Below are 23,199 nucleotides of genomic sequence, written 5' to 3'. Positions count from 1 at the left end.
GACAGGTGTGAAGGGAGCAGCCACCTCTGGGGCCCGCTCGCTTCCCTGACCCTTAGCTAAGTCCCACAGCCCACCCCAGGCCAGACTGAGTGCCAGCTTGGGGGGACACTGCTTCGGGCTTGCACAGAGGCCCAGGGTTTGCTCACCTTTCCTCTCCCAGCCCTCTCACTTTTGGCCTGACTGGCTCCCCACACACCAGGAAAGCAGACCCCGGGCATCTCAAGCTGTAGTACTTCCAATAACTTTTGGAATGGCTACCACAGAGAAGAAAGTCCTTTGGGGGAGGGTCCCCCTGATTAATAATGGGGGGAGGCATTTACTCTGTGGTGTGGTGACAGAACACCGTTCAGGTGGGGGCCTTGTGCAGGGAAGCCATGAAGAATGGGCAACTGAAGGATGCTTGAGCAGAGGCCTCCCTTAGATTCCCAGACAGATGAGCAAGAGGGGCTGCGGGGGGCAACCTGCACTGAGCTAGGGCGCAGAGGTTGGCGGAGGTAGGTGGGTGGCTCGGGGAAGAGAAAGTACAGACAGAGCATCAAGGCCTTGAGTCCCAGGCAAGAAGTTGGGGTCATATCCCACCCCCACCCTGCAGGTGAGCACAGTGACACAGTGATGTGTCCCGAGGTCCGACTCTTTCTTCCCCTCCTAGACTGCTTGGGAACTCTTCAGGATTCTCTGTCCCTAACCCGCTGTGACCTTGGTTAATCTACCAGCCCTCTCTGGGCCTGTATCCCCCACTTGGACAAGGAGCAGGCTGGAGCATATGGTTGCTATATCCCTTCTAACTTTGACATTCCATCTGACTGTTACCAAAAAAGTGGACTACGGGAGGCATTGGCTCTCCTGGGGTTCCTGTCACTGCACCCTGGAGCCCTCACACTCCCTCCCTGGGGACCCAACAGTCACTGGGGCCCACAGTGACATTGAGGGACGCGCTATTCCCCACCCTGCCCAATGGGCCATGTGCCAACACCTGCCTTCTCCCCACAAGCCATCCATCACTGTCTTGGTGTGTCGGAGGGAAGACAGCTTCATTAGCTCCTCCCCAGTCATCCATCCCCTGGTGCAAAGACATATTAAGCCCTCCCACCTCCACCAGCCAGGCAGAGCTCAGAGCCCTGAGGACAGTGGCTAAAGGGCTTCCCTGACATCTCTGCTCCTTGTACAGTTCTTCTGCCTGAGATCAAGACATTCTCCACAAGGCAAGAGGCACCAGCCTCAGGATACATCCCAACAGCTCCCTTAATGCTTGTCACCACACCTGAAGTCCCGCCAATAGAGGGGTTACTGCAGCCTCCACACAGCTCTTAAAATGTAGACAACTTGGCATGGGGGAGGAAGAGCACTGGATCGGGAGCTAAGAGACCTTGACCTCCTGAGTTCCCTTTCTGACCCTCAGCTTTCCCTTCCTTAAATGAAGGAGTTGATCTAGAATGTAGACCATCTCCAAGCCCCTTGGTCTCCAGTATTCTGAGGTTCCTCCGGGGAAACACCAGGGTTATGAGAAGATGCCTGTAACTGAGAGACAGGAAGTGCCCTGTCACCCATGTCCTCCGTAGGACCCGAGGTCACCAAGCACATGGCTCAGGTTTGTAAGACACAGCTGGATCAGATGGTGAACACAGCTCTCTCCCTCCAAACCATACCTTCTTGAAAACTGGTATCCATTTTGGGACATCGAGTAGGTAGAATAGAGGCCAAGCTCTTCCTTGGTGTCTTGGCTGATTACGGGCCCAGGAAGGAGAGAGAAGCTTCTTCCCAAGGATTCTGCTAGACCCCCAGGAAACTGTTCTGCCTCCCCAGCCAAGATGGAGAGGACATACGTGACACCGACCTCTGGGCCACATCTTCAGTTTCCCAACAGTTTAATGGAGAAAAGAGAGTCACCAGGTTCCCACCTTCCTGTTCACCCTGACGGATGGAACATGGCAGCCCCTTGGTTTTCAAAGGGCAGGGGGAGAGGCAATTTACCTGTATTGTAACAATGTGTCAAGAAACTTCCCCATCTCCATTAATATAATCAAGTTGGATCCTCCAAGAAAGAATCTCTACGTGGAGCAGTCAGGGCTCTGAGGGGAGGGAAGCTTCCTGCAAGGACCCTAAAATTGAAGCTGAGACTGTACAATGAGAGTGATGGGCCAACTCCCAAAGGATCTGGGCAAACAGGGAGGTGGAGGCTTGTGCACATCACCTGGTACATCTTGGCCCCTCTGTAGTGAAATGAGGCAAAGCCCTATGTCCATTTTAGTGTGGCTTTGTCCACCAAGGCCAGCATGGAGCAGGAGCCCCAGGATGAATCACTCTCAGAGCAAACCTCCCCTTGGAGTAACTCTGCCTTCACTGCCAGTCTTGAGAGAGACCCACTCACAGGATCATGAGAAACTCTGGTAAGCCACTGAGTTTAAGGCCTTGTTCAATGAGGGGCCCAGGCTGTCTGTTCTCTCAGAGTTTAGGAACGGAGAGAATTAGAGGAGGGGGTAGGGCAATGGGGGTGGCAACGGCTTGGGGATGAGAAAGAAGGTGTCAAGCTGGGGAGAAGGCTTGTCTAGCTGGAATGAAGGCTGTGTACAGAAGTAGAGAAGGATCAGAGAGAGCCTTCAAGGCTTGGTTAGGAATTAGAACTTGATTCTATAAAGGAATCCATTAATGGCTTTTGATAACAGAAAGTGTTAGAACTGTGAAGATCCTGAGATCATCTAATTTCACCCCTCATTTTAAAATTGGGAAACCTAAGACCCAAAGAGGGGAAGGGACATGCTTAAAGTCAGCCAGGTTTTTTTAGAACCAGGACCAAGCCTTCTAAATTGAAGCCACTGTCCACACCAGGCCAGAATAATCCTGTTCTATGGTGGGGGAAGGGGCATTCCTGCCACGCCCAGCCATGGGAAAGCTGTTCCCTCTGGAGCCAGTAGATGCTTTCAGAAGTACACAGTTTATGGACAGCTCCCAGCCACCCAGCTTCCCTTGGAGCCAGAAATGGGGTGGAGTGTAGAGGCTTTCAGCACACCCACTTTCCACTAGGAGCAGGGTTGGGTAGGTGTTTTCAGCACCACCCAGGCCATGGACAGTGCCCAGACATCCCGTTTCCTGCCAGGACCCAAGAGGGCCTCAGGGAGGGAGTGTGCGAGCAGTGGGGAGAGGGGCTGGTGTGTTGATTTCTATTATCAGGGGCCCCAGATGTAAAATGAATGCCTGTGATATTTATCCGTGTCTTCACTAATAATAAGTGGCCTGATTTGTCAAGCGGGGACAGATTCAAAGAAGTCAATTAAGAAGAGAAAAAGCCCAGCTGTTCTGTATTTATCTGCTGTGCAGATGCGTGGCAGAGGAAAGGACTCCGGAATTTGGGGCCTCTGTACCCCCACCTCCACCCCAGTCCCACCCTCCATCCACCTCACCTCCCCTGCATTACCTCTTCTGCCTCTCTATTTCTTTTCCGTCATATCTTACACCCCCACCTTACTGGAACCTTTCTGTCTCTCTCTTTCCCCTTTCCTTTATTCTCTTCTCTGTATTTCCTCTTTCTCCTCTCAACTTTCACCTCTCCCTCTTCCCTATCCCCCTGAATTGCCTCCCTTTCACTCTCACTCTTTCTTACCTGCTTTTCCCACAACACGCCTGTGGCCCCTCTCCCAGGCTACCCCCACACCCCAAAACTCTGGTTGCTATGAGCCTTCTCTTCTCTAACTGGCCTCCTCCTATTATCACAGTTCACAAATCATATTCTGGATTTGGAGTTTTTGGATAGATATAAATCATTGGTGAAAAAACAGAAACAAAAATCCACAAGTCTGAAGGCTCTTAAACTGTAAACTTTAGAGGTTTTGGGTTTGAAAAATAAAATAAGATCCAGAGAATTGGTTTGACTAGATTCCCTGAATCTAGATTAACGTTTGAAATTAGCACCTGAATCTAAGCCAGAACTACTCAATACTGCCTGCCCCGCCACCAAACCAGTCATGTCTGAGAACTGGGACCCCCGAAGCAGGCCTTTCTCAGGCAGCTGAGGGGTGCTAAATAGCACTAAGGAGACTTATTCCATGCCTAGAGGCTCTCCAATCAAGAAATCAAGGAGAAATGCCCCTGGGGTGGAAAACAGCCCCACTGGGGCAATTGTACTCTAAGTGGGATCCATGAAAAAGATGGGGATTTATCCATCTTGGTATCATTTTTCAGACCGAGGGGGCTTAAAGTGAACGAGGATATGCTGGCCTGGTTTCTCCACCCACTGGCATTGTGGAAAATTTTTGGCCTCCTTTAGGGAATACATCCCACCTGACATCCCAACCTGGGTGTGCACTCTTTCTCCTGTCTTTCTAGCTCCGTGGCTTTCCTTCTCTGGGCAACAAGGAGAATGGTCCCCTGAATAATGGGATCTGGGTCTAGGGCTTCTTATATAATCAGAGACACCTTTTCCTGGGCCTTTGCCCTACAACCTCTCCAGGCCCCTATGATTCTGCATTGCAGGGCACCGAGACAGACTAATGAGATAAAGCTGGGTCTGGACCCAGCCTGGCTGGAATCAAGGACTAGAGGTGAGTCAGGCTATGGATAAAGAGAAGGAGAGGCCACATGGTTTCCAGGAGGCCAGTGACCTCAACAACCTGGGCACAACCACCTTCCCTGGGCCTCATCAGTTGAGTGTAGACAGGAGGCCCTTCAGCCACACACTGAGATGTCCCTGCATCCATAAGGAAACGAGGAAACTTGTTCTCAATTGGTTATAATGCTCCTCAGGTAACCACCCCACCTCCTGGTTCAATAACTGCCAATCCCACCCTCCTCTGCTTTCCCTCCACCCCAGGGACCAGCTCAGAGCATCCCCCACTGAGGCCCCAGAGCGAGAACTTCAGGCACCCCTTTCAAGGCCAAGGGTTCCCCAGGTGCCCAAAGCCGAGAAACAACTTCTAGGAAGTGCCAGCCTGAGCCACCATTCTTCTTCCCAGGCTGCCTGCCCAGGGGGCCCAGCCTGAGCCATCCTGGGAGGGTCTGGATGACAGCTGTGGCCTCTAGTGGCCGTGGTTGCTCAGACCCTTTGAGAGAGCTTGGGAGGCAGGAATCAGTCCACTTGACTCTAATCCTAGCTCCCGAACCCCAGGGAAGACTTTATGGTGGTGCTTTGTAGTTCTCAAAGCAGTTCCACATTTGTGATCTCTTTTTTTCCCATGATCTAATTTGATCCCCACATCAGCCCTAGAAGAGACAGAAAGATTGTGGTTTCACCCCCACATCAGAGATGAGGAATTGGACACTCATTTTATTTTTTTTTCCTTCCCCCATTTTTCTACTCATCCATCCATAAACTGGACAAAGGGGAGTGTGGTCCTTGTGGCTTTCCCAATCACATTGTTATCCCTCATAAGCTACATTTTTATTCAATCATCTTCAAGATTCATGGGTTCTGGGTTGTAGTTTGATAGTTTCAGGTATTTACTGCTAGCTACTCCAATTCACTAGAACCTAAAAAGGGTTGTCTTATATTGTGCGTAAGAGTGCCCACCAGAGTGACCTCTTGGCTCCTTTTGGAATCTCTCTGCCACTGAAGCTTATTTCATTTCCTTTCACATCCCCCTTTTGGTCAAGAAGATGTTCTCCATCCCACGATGCCAGGTCTACATTCCTCCCCGGGAGTCATATTCAACGTTGCCAGGGAGATTCACTCCCCTGGGTGTCTGATCCCATGTAGGGGGGAGGGCAGTGATTTCACCTTTCAAGTTGGCTTAGCTAGAGAGACAGGGCCACATCTGAGCAACAAAGAGGCATTCGGGAGGAGGCTCTTAGGCACAATTATAGGCAGGCCTAGCCTCTCCTTTGCAGCAACAGTCTTCCCAAGGGCAAGTCCTGTGGTAGAGGGCTCAGCCCATCAAACCACCAGTCTCCTATGTCTGTTAGCACATCAGCAACCATCGTGGACACTCATTTTAGAGCCTAAATTTTAGAGCCAGACTCCTTGCCCAGCATTCCTTCCCCTGCTCCACATCATCAAAGTCTGCTTCAGGGATAGTCTGAGGATGATAAAATGATGACAAGATCATGCCTGAAGTTGATCTTTGGGCTCCTGGGCAGACAGGCATCACAGATGAAGAAGTGATTGTCCCTGCCAATATCTATACACACAGATGTGTAAAGTCACTTGCCAATGGCTGGATTTGAGTTCGCAAAGTCCAGAAATGCTGCCTGGGGCTGTTCTTTAACTCCCAAGGACACAATGGACCACTGAAAATCACTGGGCTGGTAAATTGGCAGTGTTTTCTGCAAGCCTGCATCTTTGTCCTCCCTTCTTTAGGTACCACAGAAATGATAATAGCAGTAATAATAAATGCTTATTAAACATGGAGCTGGAATACTTCACATGCTTCATTTTGCTTGTTGATCCAACAACCCCATAGTAAGGTACTATTATCTCCCCTTTTCTCAGAGAAGACTGAAATTCAAAGACGTTAGGTAATTTGCCCAAGGACACAGCTTATAAGTGGCATTTGGCACTTGAACTCAGATCTGTATTTCTCCAAAGCAGGAGCTCATGACCAAATTCTTCTCTCCCTCCTCTCTAGAGGCCCAGCTCTCAGCTGAGGCCTTCATGAAGACACCATGGAGACAACTGTTCCACCAGCAGCAGAACCTACAGCCTGTTCACCCAGGTGGTTGAGGGCTGAGGCTGCAGAAGCTGATCAGGACTCTGCCCTCCTTTCTGGGAAGTTCTCCTGCGCAGCCACTGTAGCAGATGCTATTGGATCTCCAACATCTGCTCACCCTTATCATTTCAGAACACAATGGCCCATCTTCTGACTTCCAGCACCTTTGTTTCTTTGTCCACTGAGTCTTCTTTGCTGACGGTGTAGGGAAGGCCAGGAGTGAATGTCAGAGAATCAGTGCCTCCTGGGCGCAGCCTTCTCCAATGGCTGATGGGAACTGGTCCTTGGCACCCCAGCTCCGTCGTCATTTGGGTGGGCCGGCACTGAGGACCATGTTCTACTCCATCTCCCAGAGCTCCCTAGTGGCACCAGGCTCCATCACCCACTGTGGTAGCCGGCTCAGGAAAGTACCCACTGCCTTCCTTTCCCTACCAGTGTTTCCTGCACTTAAATATGTATCTCGGGGTCTGCTTCTGGAGGACCCCAAACTAAAACCCCTTTCTTTCCACTCTTAGGACTGTCCTCAGTACTGAGCTGTGATGGTTTGAAGCTTTATGTTCCCCAGAAAAGCTCATGGGCTTTTCATCCACTCCTGTGGGTGTAGACTTATTGTAGTGGGACCTTTTGCATAGGCTATTTCAATTAAGATGTGATCCACCTTAATCCTCTTACTGGAATCCTTTATGAGAGGATAAAACACAGAAAAAAAGCCCCAGAGAAGCTGAGAAAGAAACCACAGAAAACAGAGAGGAAGCCACTGAAGCTAGAAGCTTCGAAAGCAATGAAACCCAGGAGAGAAGGGAGAGACCAGCAGATGGCGCCATGTACCTGGCCATGAGACAGAGGAGCCCAAGCTCACCTGTAGCTGGTCTTTGGGGAGAAAGCATCACCTACTGATGCCTTGATTTGGACATTTCATGGCCTAAGAACCGTAAATTGTAAGTTAATAAATCCTCATTGTAAGAGCCAACCCATTTCTGGTATATTGCATTTTGTCAGCATTAGCAAACTAAAACACCAACTCAGGGATGTGGCCAGGGGATCTGGTCAGAGTGTCGATGCCATTTTCCTGCTCAAATCCCCCAAACAGCTCCCTGGCACCTTTGGATGAAGTCCTACAAGGCCCGGCCCCTGCCCGCCTCACCTCTGGCTACCCCTTCCCCCCAGGCCTCAGCCATAGGATATTTTCATACCTCCAGGCCTCTGCTCATGCAGCTCCCTCAACCTGACAGCCTGCCCACAGCCAGCCCCTCCACCTGTTGAAGATCTACTCTTTTTCAGTGCTCAGCTCAGGGGTCACTCCCTCTAGGGAAGTCATTCTTGACCAGCCCAGTTGGGAAAATGTTATCCCTCCAGTCAGGGAACCCCCAACAGACCTGACCTTTCCTCTACCCAGGCCTTATGGGGGCTTACCTGAGTAAGGGACACCTGCCCCACAAAGCTGTGAGCTCCTTAGACAAAGGCCAGTCTGATTCACCTTAGGGTTGTCAGGCCAGCCCTGGGTCTGGTGCAGTCAGCCTTAATAAATGTACCGTCGAGAGGGTGACAGCTTGTCTGTGAGATGAGAGAAGGGCAGGGGGCAGGCCGTTCAGACAGGTGGCGGCTGGGTCTGGTCCCGTCAAAGTCTCAGAACCTGTCCCCGCCATGCTTCAGGAGCCCGGCCACTGGGCCCAGAGTCTCCTGGGGGTTCTCTCTCCCTCCCCTTCAGAGCCACCCACTCTGGTCAGTCAGACCTCAAAACAAGGTCTCCTCCATGCCCTGATATTCTGAGAAAAACACCTACCTGGGTTCAAACCTAGCTGGCTATGGGAACTTGAGCAAGTGACTTAGCTCCATCTTCCCTCAGTTAAGTCCATCTCAAACTCAGGCTTCCCGACTCTGATGGGGAGATAATAAGAGTTTCTCCATCTCGGGGAAACTGTAAGCAATTGAGATGATAACCACAAAAGTGCCCAGCATGTCTCCTAGGGCGTGGACGGTGCTCTCCGAAAATGTTTATCCCCGTGCGGATCGTGCACATGTGAGATGTGGAATTTTTTGGGCACTACAAGTCACTTTTGACCATTTTAGACCAGTTGTTCCACTTCATAAAGGGGCAAACTAAGGCCCAGAGAGCAAGTCATCCTCCCAAAGTCACAGAGCCTGCCAGGGACAGACCTGGGGGTCTGTACCCCTCGGCTATGTTCTTTCCACTGCACCAAGTGATTTCTTTGCAACCATCATCATTAGGCTAAAAACATGTTGAAAATCTCTTCTTTCTCCTCCCCTTCCCTCAAGCAGGAGCTTGGATTCTGGGCCCCTGTGCAGTTTACCAAAGGTTCCCCATCTACTAACCACCACCCCACCCCCTGCAAGCCTTCCCCACACCTGCCACACCCATGTCCCCGTCCCCTCACCCCACCCCACACCTTCAACAGCCAAGATCTATCCACTGCCCAGCTTGTGACTCTCCAGGAGGCAAGGCTGAGGGGACTGAGAGAGAGTAACTTGCCCACAGGGGGAGCCCTGGCTCCACCTGCCCCCTAGTCCCAACAGCCCCAGATCTCAATGTCTCTCAGGAAAGAGGTCAGACCTAGAGATAGGCTGCAAGGCAGGCTCATCCCCTTATTCATTCTGCAAATGTCTGCTACCTCCCACAGTGTCCCAGGCTCTGGGCTGGGCTTTAAGGATCCAGAGGTACATCAGTCACTATCGGCACCCCAAGATGCTAAGGGGCGGGGATGGGCAAGCAAGCAACGAATAGTCTCCCTGTGTGAGAACAGTCTCCTCAAGGCAAATACCAGGAGCTGTGGGAAGGTGGGTATCAGGAGGTGGGGTGGGCACTGGTGTGATGTGAATTCCTCCAGAACCCCTGGTCTGCTTACCACCACCTGGTGAGATGTCTCTCCGTCAACAAATCTGAACAGCGCAGGGCCTAGCAGTGAACTCCAGGCTCCCCAGAGAATTTGCAGAGAGGAGCCCACTCGGCTGGAAGGGAGCAGGGAGTGGAGGCCCATCCTCTCCCCTTCCTCTACCTCCTCCATCCCCCTCCACCTCCTCCATCCCCCCCCCCCACTGCCCCAGCTCCTGCCCCCTCCCCCTCTTGAATCATCCTATTAATAACTTGTGATACCATTAGCTTTTGCTGTCACCAGCACTGACAACTCAGAAGCCCCCAAGAGCTGTCTGCAAAGACACAATAAATGCGAACTCTTAATTAACACCTCCTAAAACTAACTAAATTAATTTTATGTGGTCATGATGTCAGCGATGTGTCTTGCCCGTGACTGAAGCAACTTGGACAGACTTGGCAAGGGCTGCAGGGTGGGCTCAGCTTGCTAACCTTGACTTCAGCAGGCAGCAGGGCTGCGGGCGTGAGGGCCCAGGGAGGCCTGGGGATGGCCGGGCAACCGTGAGGTGGAGACCCTGATGGGAAGTCAGCAGGCCAGCTTCTTAGCTTCCCTAGACCTCTGTTTTCCTTCTCTGTAAAATGGGCAGCATGTCTTGTCATACGTATTTCTCAGGACTATGAAGAGGATTAAAAGATGATGGATAGGGAAGGGCTTTATAAACTATGAAGTGCTGTGGGCATTTGAGAAATGGCCACAGTGGGAGGAAGCAATGACACGTCTCTCCAGCTGCCAGAGTGCGAGCTGGCCGGGCAGTTCTGCCCTTCCCCTCATAACACACACGCAGGACAGAAGGGCCCCTGGGTCCCCAGGCAGCCCTGAGGTTCCATGAGGGATGGGACAGGAGACCCTCAGAAAGCCTTCAGTAGCCCCCTGCTCAGCTGTCTGGAGCTGAGGGCAAATGAGGCCAGCAGAGCAGAGCTCTTCCCAGTTGCTCCTGTGAGGAGAAAATCTGTCCCAGCCCCGGATGACCCTGCCCAGACCTCAACAGAGCCTCTGATCCAAGCCTGGGTTGAAGTCCTGATGCCAGCCCCAGGCTTAGACTCCAACCCTGACCCCACCGAACCCTGCCCTGGCCCTCACCAAGGCCTTCAGGATCCTGAGGGCACCCCAGCCACTGCCTGAGCTGGGCCCTGCCCCCCACCCTGGTCAAGCCCCCAACCAGCAGCCCCCTCCCCAATATCTCTCAGCTCTAATGCCAGCCCACTTGCCAGAGTTGTGCCAGGCCCTGGAACATCTTCTCATATGGACCCATCGTCACCTCCACCCCCAAGGGCAATGTTGTTCTCCAAGCTGGGGCGGCCTCGCCCTGGGAGAGGTGGGGTGGCCCCTGCTGTCCCAGTGCTTTGCACCACAGATACCTTCCCCAGAAGCAGCAGCCTTCTGCCCATACAATCCCCATAGCCATTTTCCCCAGCTAGTTCCATTCCCAGGGATCTGAGCACAGAGACATCATGCAACTCACCAAGGGCCACACACCACAGCTGTGGCCATAAAAGGACAGAAATTGTCACCTAGAGTCCCCGTCTCCCTCTGAGGGGGAGAAGAGTGCCTTGTTCACTGCCCTTGCCTTTCCAAGCGAGGGGAGTGGTAGTTCCCAATTCATTCATTCAGCCATTCAGTCACTCAACAGGTATTTACTGAGTACCCACCCCTGGCCAGGCTCACAGGAGGGGGATCAGGAGTGCTCACGTGGGTTCATGGACAGGACAAAGGTAAGACTTGTTGCCTGCCCAGAACTGTTCCAAATGTTCCACAGTTGCTGCTTCACTCCCTCCCCAGCATACACACACACACACACACACACACACACACACACACACACACTCACCCTACGCTGGCAAAGTGAGGACACACCTTGAAAGGCGCAGGCGGGGAAGCTGACCTCGTGGAGCCCCTCCCGCTGCTGTAACAGGCCTGGTGGGGGAGAGCCCGTCCATGATGCTACAGGGAAAGAGACCCTTGTTGGTGGCTGTGGGGACATGGAGTGCTGCATATGTAATCGGGTCCAGTGGGTGGAGAAGAGTGGGATGGCATGCCATCCCCAAGCACACTGGGGCCCACTGTGATCCCTCCCAGAGCCCACACTGTGAGCAGAAGCTGGGCTGTGACTGCAGAAGACCCCATGCACTGCCCACCGGCCCCTCACACCCATGGGGGCTCTGAGCAGGGGCAGGATGTCAGAGAGGCTGAAGCCAGAATCCTAGGGCGGGGGGATCCCTGGCTTGTAATTTCCGCGAATCACCAAATCTCACTGCCCTGGCTTCTTGGGAGGTCCCCCTTCCAGCATTCCCCACTCCAGTCCAGCTCTCCTGAGTTCCTAGAAGCTTCCCCCGACTTTAAATCATTCTAAGCAGAGCCTGGCTCCTGCAGCTTGGGAGGCAGTAGAATAATCGGGCAGATCCAAGCTCAAGTCCAAGTTCTGCCCCACCCTTGGTCATCACCTGGGATCCAGGTCTGAGGTCAGTCTCCTTTGGGCCTTCGATCAGGGTGCCTTGGGGAAAGTGAATTTGAGGACCAAGGTCTACCCAGGGTGCTGCTCTCCCCTTTCCCTCCCCCTGATAGCTGCCTCCTCATCCTGCCCTTCACCCAGAGCTCCAATTCCTCTACTCATGTGGAATGTTACAGCCCTAACAAGTGTCCCTTCTCCTGTGCCTCCTTATTTTGGAAGCTGGGACTGTTGACCTAAATTCATCCAAAGGAATGACTTCCTAATGGTGGAATTTTAAACATCATTGCATCTTGGTAGGACAGAGTTTTGGGAATGAGATTCTTCTCAATGCCCCTCAAATCATACCCCATGGTCAGCCACAGTCCTCTTTGGGGTGATATTTTTCCTTCCCAGAGACAAATAAATCTAGAAGGAAGTCACCCAGTCCCCATCCAACCTGGGCATGCTTTGGAACCCACAGTCTGCTCCTCAGCAGGAAGGCTTAGCCAATGTACCTGGGACAGCTGTGGCTTTAAGAATAACTCCTGACCCAGAGAAAGGAGAAGTGGAGGGGATTGATTTTGAGGTCCTCCTGGAGACTGGGATCCAAAATCAATCTGGAAATTAACAGGCGAGGTGTGAAGTGGCAGCCAGATTTCAGGCTCCTCCCACACCCCCGGCTCTGTCTCCTTTCCTGGAGGGGCAGTTCTGCTGCCTCTGACGTCCCTCCCACCCTCCCTGCACTCTAAGGAGTCAGGCCAGCTGCACCTCTTCTGGGGACCTGACGCCTCTGCAGGGCCACAGGGTGGGCTGGGGGGCAGGGCACAGCCGGCAGGTCTGGGCCGAGGGAGCAGGAGCTGCCCCCAGGCTCACAGCACAGCAGTCGGGGCAGCCTGGACTCCCGGGTGTGACCCTGGCAGGGAAGGGACAGCTCTACCTCCACCTCCTAGGCAGGGAGCAGGACACAGCAGGAGCTTCGGGGATTTTGAATTTCCTGAGAGCCAGGGTAGCAGGGGCCGAGAGCTGTCTGTCCTGCTGACCAAGCTGTCGGTGACTGTGGCAATGGGGCTGATTTAGCTCAGCCTCTTCCCAACCCCCAGCCCGCTCTCCCACAGGGGCTGCTCCTAGAACACAAGGGGATGTGGCTTTCAGAGATTGTCTAAAGGGGGCAGGGACAGGGTTTCGGGAAATTGGGGCAGTCCCAGGAGAACCACAGCACTGCCTTGAGGACACTGAGAATACGGGGGTCTGGTTTTTCCTTTCTGCCCCTCTCCTGTGCAGTGTGACCTTGAACCATTCCCCATCTACACTAAGAGGGGTGGGGCCAGACATCTAACTGGGTTGGAGGGGTGGGGAGCAGGGAGGACGCTCAGGATCTGTCTCATGGCACCATTTAGGGTTTTCCAAAGTGTGCAGTGGGCTACACTTGGCCAAATTCAGCATCTCAGAAACGCCTGAAGAAACAAGCCTGGCTGCTGTAGCCGAGCCCTCTGCGGTATTCTTCGAGTACCTCCAGATCCCCCACAGGATCATTTGGGGCCTTGCATCCCCATTTCCCAGGCTCCAGCTCTCTCCCTTTCCTCATGGGCCTGGGCTGGGGTGGGGGCTGCTACCTGGAGGGGCTCAGCTCAGGCCTGAACAGCCAGGGCTCACCCATCTGCATTGTTTGCAGCTGCACATAAAGATACAGGGTAGCACTTTGGAGCCACCCAGAGGAGGGTGGCCAGGCCTCGAGAACTGTCCAGCTCATGGTCTATCCTGTCCCAGCCCCACAGGGCAACCGGAGCCCTTCCTCCTCCATCTCCCAAGGGCTTCACGGGCTGAAGCACACGTCAGCAGCAGCACCCCTCACCTAAGGGCGGCAGGACAGGAGCCCTGAGGTCAAGTGCAAGCCCCCTCCTCCCTCCTCTAACCCCAGACAGAATCCTTGAACTACACCCACCCACCCCCACCCCCACACACACGATCTAGGGAGCCTCTGGCTGAGACTCCACCTGCCAACTCTCACAGTCAGTTCCCCCAGCTGTCCCGCCCGCCGCTAGAACTCACTCACATCCCTGGCAGAAGACGAGGGCTAGAGCTGAGAACCCTTGCTTGGGGCCGAGGTGAGAAGGAGACCACCCTCTTCCTCAGCAACCCAGTGGCTCAGGTCAGGGCTAGACGCAATTTATTCTTCCTCTTCCTCTCCCACTTCCTCCCTCTCTTTCTCCTATGCTCCCTCCACTTTTCCCACCAAGAGAAGGACAGAATTGTTCTTACACAGCCAACTGTGCCCTTCGCCAGAAGGTGTACAGGTATATAGATAGAATAGATCCAACATCTACCATTCATCCATCCATCCATCCATCCACCCACCCACCCATCCATACATCCACCCATCCATCTACCCACCCACCCATCCATCCATCCATCCACTCATTCATCCATCCATCCACCCATCCATCTACCCACCCACCCATCCATCCATCCATCCACTCATTCATCCATCCATCCATTCACCCACCCACCCATCCACCCATCCATACATTCACCCACTCACCCATCCACCCATCCACCCACCCCTCCAACCATCCGTTCACTCAGCATACCCTGTGCCCATATTGTCAGGCCAGAGGCTCAGGCAGACCAAAAGGGGATCCCCAAGCACCCCAGGCACCAGCCTCTGCTCTTCCTGAAGAGACAAGGGCGAAGGGAACCAGACACACAGGGGATGACACAGGCAGCCCCTATCCCCACCATTCAAGGGGCCACAGAGTAACTGGGCAGGAGAGCCCTGAGAAATACCCATTGCGCAGACAGGCAATCTGAGCTCCCGAGAATCAATATTCATTCAAAGTGCCCAGTGGAAAGGCCCCCAAATGTTCAGAGCGGGAGAAATGGGAATGGACTACCAGCCAATCAGAGAATGCTTTCTGGGCAGGTAGGGCTTTAGGTGAGCCCTCAAGGATGGAACTTAGGCAAAAAGGAGAAAAGTGGCATGCCAAATGCAGAGAACAGTACCAGCTGAGGTCAGAAGGTCCATAAGCAAGTCAGGTTACAGAGCCCGAGGGGAGAGGCAAGACAGAATGGCCCGGCTAAAGGGCCAGGGCACTGAGAGGGAGCCCTTGAGGAGTGAGCAGGAGGCAGTTGCCCCAGTTCCTGTCACTAGCATGCCATCAGCCAAATCTCTGCCCTGCGTGGCATGCACGGGTCACCCCAGCCCCGCTGATCTGCATCTATTCATTGTTTTCCAGGAGGCCCTTCTCTCTGGCCGATTGGCCGGCAGTCAATAGCTGCATTCACAATCTTCATTATATCTCCATTGCCCAAATTTCTTTCCCTCGTTTTTCTTGCTAAAAGACAGTTTTTAAAAATGAGTCCCTGAGCTCAGCCCTTTTGCAGCCTCGTTAATTTTGTGCCCAACCTCACTTGTTCGGGGGACCTACTCTCCCCATGCCTGCTGCTGCCTTCCTCCCGCCAGCTATATTCGGATCTCTGCGCTGTCCTTGGTAACCTTGTGCACCGCTCAGAATCCTGCGGGTGTTTTTCTCTGCCAAGGAACTCTGGACTCAAAGGAACCACAAAGGTCATCTGTTCACATCCAACCCTCTTCAGATCCAAAGCTGGAACTCCTTCTCCAGCATCCCCTGCCCAAGGTTATCCCGTCTCGGCTGCGTCCCTCCAAGGACAGGCTGCTCACTGCCACGAGATAGCCCATGCCACTGGAGGGCAGCTTTAACCGGGAGAAAGTTCTTGTGCAGCTGAACTGAAATGAGACTGGTCGCTGTTCCTTTACCATAGTTTCTGTGTGTACTTTGTGTTGAGTCAAGGCTCCCAGACAATGTGGTCAGCCCATGCAAGCAAGGATCATGTCACACAATTCTTGAGTATCTCCTGGACCAGTGTTCTCTGATCTGGTTGTGCAAGACATACGGCAAAGCATCATCCTTTGCTTGCATTACTGCCAGCGATAGAGCTCTCACCTCCCATCCCTGGGTCTCCAGCAGCCAGTGAGGGACAGTGCTGAGCTAGAGACTTCTCCTTTGAACTGCAAGTTGCCTACATCCCTCCTTGCCTCTGGAATTAGCTCTGCCTCCGGGAGTCACCCAGAGCAAGACAAATTCCTCTTCCCTGGGACAGACCTTCAGACACTTGAGAACAATCCAAGCCTCACTCCTGATTTCCTTCAGTCATTCTATACCACCCCACCCCTCCTCCAGGAGACACCTACAGTTTGTGAATGTCCATCCAAGGGTGATCTGCTGTGATCTGAGCAGAGCAGGATGAACGTCACCTATTAATGCAACTTGAGCTTACACTCAACACAGTGTCGGTTCATGTAAAGTCAACAAAAAATCCTGAGCAAATTTTGCATAAACTTCCCTTGAGCTTATTGACTCTTAGAACCTAGAAGCCAGACTTGACGTTTCTCTGCACTGAATCTCATGTTACTGATTTGACTCAGGCATCCCAGCCTGTGGACATTCTTTGGGATCCTGGCTGTGGCTTCTCTAAGACTGGCCATTTCTCACAGCCTGGGGACACTCCCAGACCTGCTCATCAGAGGCTGTCTTTAGCAGGGTAATTGGAAGGAGAGGACCCCTTCCCTACCCCACCCTACCACCCAGGCTCCCCAGGGGAGGGAGTTTACCGCCATTTTGCGATTGCCCAAACCACAGTCCAGAAGGGGCGAGGACCCAACCAGAGTTCTAGAGTCTTCAGCAAGGCAGAGGGGAGAGCCAAGGCCTCCAAGTCCGATCCCAACCCCATCCATACCCTCAGACCAAACAGGCAAGGGCCAGGGCCCCAGAGGGGAGGCAGGGAACGCTAGGGGCATAGGCGACTGTTAGGAACAGACAGCTGTGAAGGCTCGAGGTCTAGAGGGGCAACTATCCCCCGCCCTGGAGAGCTGGGACCCAGAAACGAGCACCTAGATCCAGGCCAGAAGCTGTTTCTCCTCCCTCTAACACTTACTGGCTGAAGGCCCCAGGCAAGTCACCAAACCCGTCCTGATTGGACTAGGGTAGTGGGAGGTTCTGGCAGGTGTCAGACAGAAGGGATCCCACGGAAGAGAACAGGGCCTGGGGGGCCAAAGCAGTCACCTATTTGAAGCAGCTATTGCCTGTGAGCCCTCTCCTTTGACACCCCAAACTTCCATGGCCGTTCTCCAACTCTTCACGGCCTCCCTGAGGTTTAGAAGGAAATCTCCTGGGAGCTGATGACAGGAGCCAGAACGGGCTCCCAGATCCTCCATTTGATGTGGAGCTCTCACAGAGCCGCACCCTGCTCTGGGGCCCACCAGGATGACCTGCTCTGGCCGAGAATTCAGGGCCCCTGCCCAGGGGCTCCCCCCACCCCCATATAAGCACAACACAGGCATCCCGGCCTGCTGAGCCCTGTCACTGCTGTGAGTGGGGCTGATGATCTCTCAGGGAAGCTGAGGCAGGAAAAAGGCTGGGGAGTGTGGGGCCACTTGCCTGACTCGGTCATTGGCAAAGGGGAAGCTGAGGCCCAGGGAGGGTGGGGGACGCCGAGGTTGGAGAGGCTCAGGCCGGGCAGCCCAAAACGCCAGCTCCTGGCCAGGCTGCTCTGTCTGTTGCATCTCGCAGCCTCTCTGGGGGATCTGGTTTCCTTCCTGGTTTTTGCTCGACCTTGGACCAGTCCTCTCCACTCTCCCCACCTCATTTCCTTCTCACTCCAATGGCTGCATTTTAAAGAGACCTCAAGCTCCCTGTCAGGGATGTGGAGCTGTGCGAGCCGAGCTGCTGCCAGGAACCAGATGCAGGAGGGGAGCGGGGCTGGGTGACCTTTAAGGGCAGAGCCACTGCCACCCTGCAGGGCCTGTCAGAGAATCAGAGGTGTCAGTTCAGGACTCCTCCCTACAGGGGCGAGGGCGCCTGGCTGACCTGCCCCCTGCACCTGCACCCCCCCCCCCAAGTCTCTGAGTCCCACCTGTGCACTGTTGGGGGGGGGCTCTCCAGCAGTTCCTCATCCTGACATGTCATCTCTCTTGCTGCCCCATCACCTTCCCCTGGGAAGGAAGCTCCAGGGGACAGGAGTGTGTGTGTGTGTGAGTGCATGGAGGGGTGTGTCAGCATGGGGGAGGCAGGGGGTGAGGCTGTATTGGGGGGGTGGAGGGTGCCTGAAGGTGGGGGGTGTCTGAAGGTGGGGGTGCCTGCAGATGGGGGTCCTATGTATACGCGGGTGGGGAAGGCCTGAGGGACTCTGCATATTGTTCAGGGTGTGTGTGAGAAAGAGAACGATCCGGCCCACCCCTGGGTAAGCTGAGCAACAACTAGATCTGTGATAGGTTTTCCGTGGTGTGACTCACCCCGTGTTTGTCTGCGGGACCAGAACTACAGATCCTGCCATTGGAGCCACCCAGCAAACGACAGGGAAGAGAGGCGCCCCCCATGCCAATCCCCAGGAGGAAACTGAGGCTCAGAGAGGGGCTGTGGGGTCAGCCCGGGAGGGGATGTGTCCTCCCTGTGCCCTCTGCTCCCCTCCGTGGTGAGCGGCAGGCAGCGCCCAGTCGACACCGCACTCTCCTGAGCTCTGGCCGCAGTCCAGCCCCCCTCTCGGGCGGGGAGGACCTGGGGGGGCAGCTCTGGGCTTTCAAAGGGGCCCCAGGGGCTTCCAGGTCTGCCTTCTGGCAATGCACCCCGCCACCACCAGCCCTCCCCGCCTCCACCCCCTCGGGCTCTGCGGAAGCTGGGGCGGGAAGCAGGCGGAGCGATGAGAGCGACTGGGTGGCCTGGTTGGGGACAGCGGATAGACAGCCGGGGCAGGCCACATGCAGGAAAGAGGCAGAGGACGAGCCCCTCGTGCCCAAGTCCACCTGCACGAGAAAGAGGGAGGGAAGATCACGGCGCCCCTGTTCCCTGCCTTCTCCGCCCCTCTCCCCAGGCACCCACTCGCAGCAGAAACGAGGGGGAAGTTGGCCTCGGGGCTCGGAGGCCCATAGGTAACCACGGGCAGCAGCCTCTCCAGCCCCCATCCACCCAGGGTCCCGTCTACAGAACGGAAAAGAGGCCAGAGAAGAGAAGCACTGGAGGGACAGGCATCAGGCCTGGCGTGTAGCTGCAACAACCAGAGTTCCCGGCCCTGGGTGCTCTGCTGAGTCCGGCGGAACCAGCTCTCACCCCCTCCAGACCCCCAGCTCCACATCTGCCCCTCAGCCAGGCAGCCCACATTCCCAGAGGGGCCGCCAGACCCTTTCCACCAGATCTTTTCCACCAGCCTAGCAGAGAGGGTGCACTCCCACAGATGCTTTTTAATAGTATAAGCAAATAGTCCTGGTTTGTCCAAGACATTCCTGGGTTTAGCACTGAAGGTCCTGCACCCTGCAAACCCTTTAGTTCTGGGCAAACCGGGAGAGTTAGCACCCTACTCTTTAACCTCCTGGTAGGCCTTCCCAGAGGCTCCCAGGCTGCATCCAAAGAGAGTGGGGATGTCTTAGAGGCCATCTAGCTTAACCGCCCCATCCCTCAGCGCATTCTCACCAGCCTCTGCTTGAATGCCCCAGCTCCTGGGAGCTCACTACCTCATCAGGTAGTTTGTTGCTTTATGGAGCAACCCTAAGTCCTGGAAAATTCTTACAGCAGGCTGACAGCTGTCTTCCTGTAGCCACTTCTCCCCTCCCCTTCACCTATCTTCGTCCCACCTCCGAGAACACCCAGAACACACGCCTGTTCCTTCTTCCAGGTCACTGCCCTTCAGACACTCGGAGGCTGTGATCACACCCCTGGGGGCATCTTGGGCATGTCCTCCCCAGAGAGCAATTTCCAAACCCCTCAGCTCCTTCCAGACTTGATGTGCTGATGACAAGCAAAGAGCAGAGACTCAGGGCTCACCTCACAGCCTGCTGTCCTCACCCCCTCCCCTGCTCCCTGCCTGCCCAGAGCTCTGCCACCAGCTTCCTCTTCTGCAGATTCTGTCCCCCGCCGCTGCCACACTCGCCCTGCTGACACCCCCTGATGCTGAGAGCCCTTCTGAACCCTCCTCACCCGGCCTGGGGCCTGAACATCCTCCTTGCCCCACCTCACCCCCAGGCCTCACGTAGGTCTGGGAGCCAGGTGTGTGGGGGTGGCCTGGGAGCCGCCCATGTTCCCAGGGGTGGGGTTTCAGTCAAGGGGGTGAGACCCCAGACAGCGCCACTGTCCCCTGAACTCATTTGCCAACTTGCTTGCCAATGGCCCTTGGAGATCCTCTCCCCAGGGAAGTGGTTCTTAGCCCCAGGCTGCCCACGGGATCATGGGGGAGCTTTGAAGACATACCCATTCAAGGTCCCACCCTTGATCTTCTGAATCAGATCCCAGAGGGTCAGGCCTGGGAAGACCTTTGTTTCAAGGTCCCCGATTTATTCTGATGCTCAATGGGAGTTGAGAACCACTGTTTCAGTCCATCCCCCATTGAACTAGAGATGGGGAAACTGAGGCCAGGGAGGGCGAGGACATTACTCCAGGTCACACTGCATGTCTGCAGCAGAGCCAGGACACAGAGAGAGGTTCCTACTCCTACCCTCAGCAGGCCCCAGCCCTCCGACGCTGCAGGCGTTGGTGGGGTGGTGCACAGGCCTTGGGACAGGCACAGAGGCTCGCCTGCCCCAGACTTCCTGTGCCAGTCGCCTCACTCCCTGCCCGAGCCCCAGACACAGGCAATCTTTTCTCTCCCCACCCTGCGTCCTCAGCTCCTCCAGGCTGTAAACCTGTCTTGTAAAAGCCAGTGAAAGGCCTGGCTGTCAGCCACAAACCTTCTCAGGCCTCTGCTCCAGCCGCAGGTGGCTTCTGGAGAGAGCAGGAGTGGAAAGATGCTGGCATTCAGCTGCTCCATAAATCTATCGAAGTTATTTTTTTTATCACTTCCCAACATCCCTCTGTAAAAGCCACTGAGCTGCATTTACAAATTATAGAATTCATTTGATGTCAGGGACCTGGATAATGGCCTGGATAAATCCAGCAGGAGCAGATGGGTGCCCTCCCAGCCTGGCTCTTGGTCTCTCTGTGCAAACTTTGGTGATGGAGCCAAGGTATCGGAGCCTCTGCCTTCCCATCTGTAAAATGCGATGCAGGGGGCTGTAAGCATCAATGAGATCCGAGGGGCATGAGCCTGGCCCGCAGCCCAGCACTGAGCAGGCCCTCAACAAAAAATGGTGGTGATGACATATACTGGAGTCTGTTTGGGGACAAGGGGTGGGGAAGGGCAATGAGGGTATAGACCCACGATCCCCAGCCCCCAATTTGCACCTCCTGCCATCCAGGCCCTCGTGTTTCTCCTCCTCCTCCTCTTCTCACATGGCACATAAAATTCTTGAACCTTCCCACACCAGAGCTGTTTCAGCCCTTAGTCGTTCATCTCCCAGAACAAAAAATAGCCTTCTGTGAACTGATTGGTTGAGGTTCCCTGGAGCCTTGGGTTGAGAAGGATTCTGAGGCTGCTTCAGGTTGGTTAGTGATGTCTGCTGTTGGCCCTGGAAAGTGTGGATGGCCCAGGTAAGGCCTCGAGCTTTGCCACCCTTTCAAGTTCTGACCCCCTATCCTGTAGGTGAAGAAGCTGATATTCAAGAAGGGGAAGGCTTTGGATCAAGGAGTCAAGAAAAAAATGACCTGATATTTATTAAGCACCTATTGTATGATACCCGTAGCTGCCACATACAGACGCCATCTCACTGGATCCCCCCAGCAACCCCAGCCATTTGACAGACTAGGCTCGGAGGTGCTGAGCAATCGCCAGCAAGCTGGCAGCATCCACACCTTCTGGGAGCCATCCAGCCGGAACCCGGCATCTCAAAGAGCAAAGGAAAACAATGACCAGATCCTTGGAGCAGAGGGTGCCAGAGGCTCAGGAGGCAGAGTGAGTGGTACAGCAGGAGTCTCACAAATCATTTCAGGCTGGAAGTGTCCCCTTGCAGGAGTTTCTCCTTTATCACTTATAAGGCAAAACACCAAGTAAATTAGTAATAGTATTGGAAACACCAATGCTGGGAACTTTTCAGGGCTTTCATAGCTGGGACAATGTCCAAACCATGCGGGAGGTGGAGGTGGGGTTGGGAAGACAGACAATGGCAGCAATGGCAGGGCCAGCCGGTCCCATTTTATAAATGAGGAAGGCAAGGACAGGGGGGTGGCAGAGAGAGAGAGAGCACCCTGAGATCCCTGACTGCTCCACCTAACACATGCAGGCCCCCTTTCCTGGTTAGGGAAACACTGGACTGGGAACCACTGGGGACACTGTCACATTTCCTGGTTTATCTTTGGGAGAAAAGGAGTCAAGTCATCCTCTCCCTTCCGCCTGATTCCTTTCTCCTCCTTGTCATCACCTTCAAGACCTACTGTGTGCAGGCATTACCCCAGGGCTCTGCCTTCTCCCTCTTATTCAACCCTCACCAAAGCCACATGGCAGAGGGATGCTCGTTAGCCCACGGTACAGATGAGGAAACTGACGCTCAGAGCGGTTCAGGGTTCAACCCTAAGACCATGACTCCAAAAGTCTGCTCTTTCCTCTCAGCTACCAGCCTCTGCCGCCTTCAGCTCCCCTGCCCACAGTTTCAAGCAAAGGAAGCTTTGGCCATGGCCAAATTTTAGCACAGAACCACAGGTCAGAGACATTCGCCACTCAGTTTCCTCAAAGGAAAAGGGGGTGATGATAAAAGCACATCCCTCCTAGGGTCTTTGAGTTAAAGGAGACCATGGCTATTAAAACGAGCCTGACATAAATAAGCAGTTTTATTATTTTGCTGTCATTGCTGCCGCTGCTTCTGCTATATTGATATTGCACAAAACGACAAACAGAATCTTGAGAACCTCAACGTGCTGTATCCAAGGCAGGGACTGAGGGGGTTGGGCCACTGCTGCTGCTGCGAGGATTTGGAGGAACCGCGGGCTCAGGGGAGCAGGAAGATGAAGGGCTGTTGAGGTTTTACATTCTCAGCCAGGATTTTGTGGGAGTGGAGCCTGGGAGGGGGGTGGCTCAGAGCCGGGACCAGATGGAGTCTGGATTCCAAACATCCCCAGGGACAGGCCCAGTGGCTTTGCCTCCCTGCCAGGGCCCCGTCTTCCCTGCACCTTCATCTCCATGGATCAGTAACTCAGACTCCTCGGGCTTTGATCAAGCCCTTGGAGGTGCCAGCCTCTGAGCAGGAGCAGTTCAGGAAAACGAAAGGCCTGTGAGGAGGGACAGGTAGTCCTGACTGGGCTGAGCTCCCCAGCACGGGCCCAGCACACAGTGGGCCCACAACAAAAATTTTAATGAATGCATAATTGAATGA

At 54.3% G+C, this 23,199-nt stretch overlaps 1 long non-coding RNA gene across 6 annotated transcripts in view; it reads right to left on the bottom strand.

Annotated features, from left to right (window-relative positions):
• Positions 1 to 23,199, bottom strand: part of LOC119510150 — a 79,713-nt gene that overhangs the window by 4,621 nt on the left and 51,893 nt on the right. For 5 of the 6 annotated variants that reach the window (XR_005211829.1, XR_005211833.1, XR_005211831.1 and 2 more), the window contains one exon: positions 8,049 to 8,189. The exons of the other annotated variant lie outside the window; for it this stretch is intronic. This is a non-coding gene — a long non-coding RNA (uncharacterized LOC119510150). The remainder of the gene's footprint in view (positions 1 to 8,048; positions 8,190 to 23,199) is intronic. 6 annotated transcript variants of the gene reach the window in all.

The sequence above is a fragment of the Choloepus didactylus genome, chromosome 15 (genome assembly GCF_015220235.1).
Source record: "Choloepus didactylus isolate mChoDid1 chromosome 15, mChoDid1.pri, whole genome shotgun sequence".
Taxonomy (NCBI): domain Eukaryota; kingdom Metazoa; phylum Chordata; class Mammalia; order Pilosa; family Megalonychidae; genus Choloepus; species Choloepus didactylus.
This window is presented reverse-complemented; position numbering and strand designations above follow the sequence as displayed.